The sequence below is a fragment of the Schistocerca piceifrons genome, chromosome 1, assembly GCF_021461385.2.
Source record: "Schistocerca piceifrons isolate TAMUIC-IGC-003096 chromosome 1, iqSchPice1.1, whole genome shotgun sequence".
NCBI classification, from domain to species: domain Eukaryota; kingdom Metazoa; phylum Arthropoda; class Insecta; order Orthoptera; family Acrididae; genus Schistocerca; species Schistocerca piceifrons.
This window is the reverse complement of record NC_060138.1, coordinates 128,820,254-128,828,039: the sequence shown is the minus strand read 5'-3', so window position 1 is coordinate 128,828,039 and position 7,786 is coordinate 128,820,254. Positions and strand designations below refer to the sequence as shown.

At 42.5% G+C, this 7,786-nt stretch overlaps 1 non-coding gene across 1 annotated transcript; it reads right to left on the bottom strand.

The window, feature by feature from the left end:
* Positions 1 to 3,077: 3,077 nt before the first annotated feature.
* Positions 3,078 to 3,152, bottom strand: Trnal-caa. Its single transcript has one exon. It is a non-coding gene; the product is annotated as a tRNA-Leu (tRNA).
* Positions 3,153 to 7,786: the final 4,634 nt, after the last annotated feature.

Here is a 7,786-nt window from a genome sequence, read left to right as displayed (position 1 = left end):
AACTGATAAGGATCGCAATAGTTGTCCTTGTAGCACGCTCCGCAAATACGTTCCACTAATGTCAATACACTGAGCTGATCTGAGCTGCCGAGACTCGCAGGAGCGGCGCTTGTAATCACTTCTTGCAGGAGGCGCTCCTGGCGTGGCCCAGTCAAGTTCCGCGCACCATTGGCCGACATTTCCTTAACCACCTTCTCTGGCGTTCCATTCATCGTCTTCGTTCCGGCACTTGTAGTTACGCTGGAACAATATCCGTCTAACTTCTGTAAGCATCATAACACTTCACTAATTAAGGTAAATAGTGACCTATACACTGCAATTCAGAAAATCCTGAGGCCAAGATGCTGGCATTCCTGGACTTCAGGAAAGCACTTGATTCTGTGGATTACAACATTCTGCTTCCCAAAATGTGACAGATTAATATTGTTAAATATTGGTCTGAAGTGGTCTGAAAGTTGCTTGAGAAACATAGAGGGGCTTATTGCCTACAGAAATGAGCACTCACTGTGGAAGCAAGTTCGCGTAAATAGTTCCACATTCCTCTGTTATTGTTCCCCTGCTATGTTAATGACACCTCACCAGGAATGTCTTCTTAGCAAATACCTTTCCTATGCCAATGACCTCAATTTACTGAGTTGTAGCAGTGTTTAAGACACTGGACTCACATAGGGGAGTAGCGGGATTGAAATGATAACCACCTACATGAAGATTTGTTTCTCTTTGATACCCTAAATCGATTAAGGGGCTCCGGAACGCCCTATGCTTGCAATGTTAAAATAACGCATATAAATTACATCTTTCCTCACAAAGTATTTGAGGTAGGAAGTTGAACTTTTTACAGATTATTTATTGGAATATGGGCTACAACTTAACACAGGGATTTTACAAAATTTTAGTTCAGTTATTAAAGATGATTTCAATTGTAATGAAAATTCACAACATTTTTTTGCAATTTTTTATTTATATATTCAAAAATATACAGTTTTTTGGAAAAAGGCTGTGTTAAATTATGCATAAGGTACTGTGTAACATTTACTGAAAGTTTGAAACAAATATGTTTGGAAGATCCTTAGAAAACATGTAATTAGTATGAGAAAATAAAAGTTTTGGGAATCGAGCGACAAAGATTGGATTAACTTTTTAGTGCATTCCAGGTCCATAGGATGGATTATCTTCATCCTCTGCAAACTCCTCCTCCAGCTTCCTCTTGTTCCTCCTCCTGTTTACTCTTGCTTGTATTTCTAGACTCTTTACAGCCCGAAGGCGTTCCTTGTCTAAACCAGGCATCGCTCGTTGTTGTGTTCGTAGATTTTGCTACCATTTTCTTCAGTTGCAGTTACTGCAACAATGTTCCAAAAGGTGGTCATGTATGAACACTTATCACATTTCAGTTGTATTTCACTAGCAAGTCCTACGTGCTTTATTATGGAGAGTTCCAGACCAACTTCACTACAATGAATACATCTTACACAGTTTGAAAAAATGCCTTTGAGAACCGACATATCGAATATTTCATTCACATCCGATTCGCCCATAAAACATTCATAGTTTTCACTCATTGAACCAAGCTTCTTCTGTGAAGTATTTTCTTTCCCACTTTGACTGCTATGGGCAGGTGTACTTGAGAGGTTAGGTTCACTCACTTGGTTATCGTCTTTATTGTTTACAGTAATAACACATACCTTTGGCTTTCCAACATTTCTCCTTTTCTTAAAAGCCTTCAGAGGATTTCTAATAACTTTACTTTTACTCATTATTATACTTCAACAAAACAGAGACTCAAGAAACAGAATTAATTACGAATATTTTCGAGATAACGACAGAGTAAATAAACATGAAACAATCGACAATCACACCAGCGATATATATTGAACCATCACAGGTTAGCCACAACACATACTTTATCTCACATCACTAAAATGTACCTGATGAACACGGACGTTAATAATAACACCATTTGACAGCAGTTTAAGAACGCCACAGTGGGTCACGCCCATGAAGAACACATTTAAAAAAAAATTTAAAAATAGTTGTAGTCTTCGGAATTGAATAAATTATATATCTATTAAAAGGTAATAGTCTGCAGATTCAGAAAACGCAAAAAAGTAAAAATTGAACTTTTCATGATTTTGAGCCTTTCCGGAGCACCTTAAGGCGATTGTCGGTATACTTCCTTTATAAAGGACAAGGCAAATTTGCTTCCCTGTACCTGTGATATCTGAACTTGCGTCTCATCTCTAATCGTCGCTTCAGCCCCTGTAGTTCATGAACTTCTGATAGGTGTCGGCGCTATACGTAGTCTTCAATATGGCGTCTGTAACAGAGGCGCACTCCAAACAAAGAGCTGTAACTGAGTTTCTTTTGGCGGAAAATCAGAGTGCAGCAGATACCCATAAGCGCTTACAGATTGTCTGTGGTGACCTGGTAGTGAACAAAAGCATGGAGACTGATGTCGCTGTAATTTAGTCCCTTTATACCCCAAACCAATCAACCAAAAGCAAGGTGAGTCGTTGTGCGAGGCGTCGCAACTAAGTCGGGCAAACCTGTCCGACCTCTCGCTTGCCGACCGGCCGCACACAGTTGTGACTTCGGCAATGATGTAGCGTGCGGACACTCTCACTTGAGGTGATCGGCGGATCAGAAACAAACACCTTTCTGCACAACTGGACGTCAGTATCAGTAGCGCTGACACACTCGTCCACCAGCTGGGGTACTCATAGGTCTGTGCTCGCTGGATTGCTCACTGCCTGACAGAAGACCATAAAGAGGAACGAATGAGCATATGTGCGGAATTGCTTGCCCCTTCCGATGCTGATCGTGACAGTTTTCTACTTGGCATCGTACAGGCGATGGAACATGGGTTCATGACTTCAAACCGAAAACAAAACAGCAATACATGCAGTGGAGCCACGCCACCTCTCCTCAAAAAAAAAAAAAAAAAAAAAAAAAAAAAAAAAAAAAAAAAAAAAAAAAAAAAAAAAAAAAAAATTCAAAGCCACACCCTCAGCCAGTAAAGACATGGCGACGGTTTTCTGGAACACTGAAGGGGTTGAAACTTCCTGGCAGATTAAAACTGTGTGCCCGACCGAGACTCGAACTCGGGACCTTTGCCTTTTGCGGGCAAGTGCTCTACCAACTGAGCTACCGAAGCACGACTCACGCCCGGTACTCACAGCTTTACTTCTGCCAGTACCTCGTCTCCTACCTTCCAAACTTTACAGAAGCTCTCCTGCGAACCTTGCAGAACTACCACTCCTGAAAGAAAGGATATTGCGGAGACATGGCTTAGCCACAGCCTGGGGGATGTTTCCAGAATGAGATTTTTACTCTGCAGCGGAGTGTGCGCTGATATGAAACTTCCTGGCAGATTAAAACTGTGTGCCCGACCGAGACTCGAACTCGGGACCTTTGCCTTTCGCGGGCAAGTGCTCTACCAATTGAGCTACCGAAGCACGACTCACGTCCGGTACTCACAGCTTTACTTCTGCCAGTACCTCGTCTCCTACCTTCCAAACTTTACCGAAGCTCTCCTGCGAACCTTGCAGAACTAGCACTCCTGAAAGAAAGGATATTGCGGAGACATGGCTTCTGTAAAGTTTGGAAGGTAGGAGACAAGGTACTGGCAGAAGTAAAGCTGTGAGTACCGGGCGTGAGTCGTGCTCGGGTAGCTCAGTTGGTAGAGCACTTGCCCGCGAAAGGCAAAGGTCACGAGTTCGAGTCTCGGTCGGGCACACAGTTTTAATCTGCCAGGAAATTTCATATCAGCGCACACTCCGCTGCAGAGTGAAAATCTCATTCTGGAAACTGAAGGGGTTATTATGTTTGATGTCCTTCCTCATGATGCAACGATCAACTCTGAAGTGTATTGTGCTACGTCAGGTCACAAGAAACGACTTCAGGGTCTTCGTTGCCAAAAAAATGCAAACGAACTTCTCCTTCATGACAACGCAAGGTACCACACAATTCTGTGCACTCAAGAGGAGCTCAGAAAACTTCTTTGGACTGCTCTTCTTCATCCAAACTACAGCCTGGATCGCTCACCTTCTGACTTCCATCTGTTCAGCCCAATGAAGGCTGCACTCCACAGGAAGCAGTACATTTATTATAGGGAGTTACTGATGCAGCAGACGATAGCTCTGACGCCGACCAATAAAGTGGTACCATGCAGGTACACAGGTCCTGTCCGCCTCCGGTAGCTGAGTGGTCAGCACGTCAGAATGTCAATCCTAAGGGCACAGGTTCGATTCCCAGCTGGGTCAGAGATTTTCTCCGGTCAGGGACTGGGTGTTGTTCAAATGGATCTAACCACTATGGGACTTAACATCTGAGGTCATCAGTCCCCTAGACTTAGCATTATTAAACCTAACCAATCTAAGGATATCACACACATCCATGCCCGAGGCAGGATTCGAACCTGCGACCGTAGCAGCAGCGCGGCTCCGGACTGAAGCGCCTAGAACCGCTAGGCCACAGCGGCCGGCTTGGGTGTTGTGTTGTGCTAATCATCATTTCATTCCCATCGACGCGCAAGTCGCCGAAGTGGCGCCAAATCGAAAGACTTGCATCCGGCGAACGGTCTACCCGACGGGAGGTCCTAGTCACACGACATTTATTTATTTATACAGGCCCTTCTAGTAAGGTGGCGTAAAGCCATCGCCTTGAACGGAGATTATGTTGAAGAATAGAGTTTTGTAGTCAAAAGAGTGGAGAATAATATGATATATTGGTATCCTAAATAAAATCAACTCAGAAGAGTAATGTGTTGTATTACTTACTGAATGCGAACATTGATCAAGCTTTCCATTGGACTCCAATGAAACTTTAGCGCCATGCCCGTGGATGCCCATGCCATAGTATCATGTCTTAATGACGACTTTTCCGGATGAGCGAATAAAATTGAATGCAAACTTGTCCCACACGGTTTTACTATGTTACTGACAATCCTGAATTGACAAAATGTGTCTGTTATTCATCTTGACGGAATACCAATTGGTACAATGGAAATTTTAAACAGCAGAATAGAATGCGGGGCGAAAATGGCTAGGGGCTGTGAAGATGTACTTATATATAAGCATTGACTTTATTTTTTGATAATGTTATTACTGAACACTTCCAAAATAGATTCATTAAAATGAGAACAATAATTCTAAAAAAAACTGTATTTCTTCATATTTAATGATAACATCCATAACAACGGTACCAAAAACCTTCCTTGAGAGTTATAGCACAGCAGTCGAACTCAGAAATGGTTCAAATGGCTCTGAGCACTATAGGACTTAACATCTGAGGTCATCAGTCCCCTAGAACTTAGAACTACTTAAACCTAACTAACCTAAGGACATCGCACACATCCATGTCCGAGGCAGGATTCGAACCTGTAACCGTAGCGGCCGCGCGGTTCCAGACTGAAGCGTCTAGAACCGCTAGTCCACAGCGGCCGGCAGTACTCGAACTAATTCACACTTCAGAAGTGTGTTACAAGATCTTATCAGCCAAAATCGGTTTCTGGCTCAAAAAGTCTATAAATTCTCAACTAGATTATAAATCAAAAATTGAACACAAATGCAGTAATCTAAGACACAAAAAATACCACCAATATTAAACTTTCAATTACACTGAATAAACGCTGGATGCATGAACGCAACAAGGCACACATTGTACCCTGGCTTCGGACAATATCCTTACGAGACCTCAATACCCGCTTCCTTACACACAGGTGTCATCTAAACTACTAGAATAATATCAAATAGTAAGCTCATCACAAGAAAATAACACAGCCAAACATCATTGCAGGCAAACCTTCACAATTTACTGAACAATGTTTTACTAGTATCGCAATCAATCTATCACAATACCTTCCTAACACAGAAATTGCGATGACAGCTATCAAAGTAAGCGAGGTCACTTTGACTATCGACACTGCCTGTGCTACATCCTGTGAGTAGCTAGTTTCCAATAAGCTGCAGAGTCTCAACAACATAGCTAGCACATATCTAAGTGAAATCACAGTGATATACCAAAGCAATACGAAGCTGCATCAGCGAACTCTTAACTGCATACTGCAAAGCATGAGAGCTTTCTTTACCAGTCTTGGGTAGAGGGGTAGTGTAACAAAAGGAGTCGCCGGCCGCGATGGTCTCGCGGTTAAGGCGCTCAGTCCGGAACCGCGCGACTGCTATGGTCGCAGGTTCGAATCCTGCCTCGGGAATGGATGTGTGTGATGTCCTTAGGTTAGTTAGGTTTAAGTAGTTCTAAGTTCTAGGGGACTGATGACCACAGAAGTTAAGTCCCATAGTGCTCAGAGCCATTTGAACCATTTTTGAACAAAAGGAGTCCAAACGCAGTCCTCGTTATTGTCAGACCTCCCTCCTCATCCTTCCCCTCCCTAGCCTACTAGGCCAACTGCCACACAAGTAAATTGCGAGCTGTTCTCCTATTGACTGAGGTATAATCGTGCAGCCTGCATGTTTGCTGTCTTTCTGAGACACTTATTGCTGTACTTTATCTTAATTAGCATAACTTATTGTTGTGTACATAGTTCCGCGTAGTCAGTGCGTACACAACTTTCCCACTAGAGCACGCCCCGCTAAGCACGACAGCGCAGGCGCAGCGCTCGTCCGTCTCCGCACTACGAGATGGCGCTGCCATAGAGACGGACCAAATTCTGCTTCCGCCGATCCGCCTACTAATATGTAATGCAGACAATGAGATTGCTGCTAACGTAGAACCTTTTCTCCTCGCGGATCACACTCGCGCAGTGATACCTGAACGCGCGATGTATTATAACGAGTGTACAGACCTCCGATTAGCCAGTCTGCATTTGTCTGCATCAGTCTGTACCAGTCTGCATTAGTCTGTACCAGTCTGTACGAGTTCTACATTTGTCTGCACTAGTCTATAGTCAAGTTTCAGTCTGCGCCTAATAAGATTACCATATTCCTGTACATAGCCATGAAGATAAATGTATAGACACTTTTGCCAAGTATCAGAGATATATGTGAGAATAAGATTAACGTACCAGTACCAAAGAAACTTCAGATTGTCAATTGTAAACAGCATCCAGAACCAAGTTAAGTAATTTTTATGCTTGTTATTATTTTAATAAATGTGTGTGAAAATTAATCAAGTTCTGTTTAAAGTTGGTCACCGTCAATCTGCTACTCTAAACGTGCAAGTGGCATTTCTATTGTCTGACCTAACGGCAGAAGATAAACACGTCACGATAAGACCACGAGACATATTGCTGACACTCGCCTACTTCGTTAGAGCGACAAGTCAAATAATCTGATTGTGTGTGTACTGAAGCTCTTACAGTACACACACCACACTTATATTTGCCACATGTTTTCCAAGACTCTTTTCCGTGTCACTATAATTTATTATCCTTCCTACTGGTAGTTATGACTACTCTTTTTATTATTACACTTATCACAGATATTTATTACCGACTACTCTTTTTATTATTTCTATAATTTATTACACTTATCACAGATATTTATTACCCATTTGGTATAATTTATGACACAACGTGGTGGAACTATGATGTAACTATCAAAGATTGCTACCATCTCGAACAGCGGTATAAATCTGCTCCTGTGACATTACAGTGGACATAGACCAGTGTAAAATTGACGGTAATTTAATAAAATCCAAGTAAGATATTCTGCATCTTGCTTGATCTACCTATTTAGAAACGATTCTGGGCTCCTCCAGACGTGTATGTAGCGGTATTATTTTTAAAAACGTACCATACGTCACACGAGCACTGCCAGGTCTGCGCTAAATG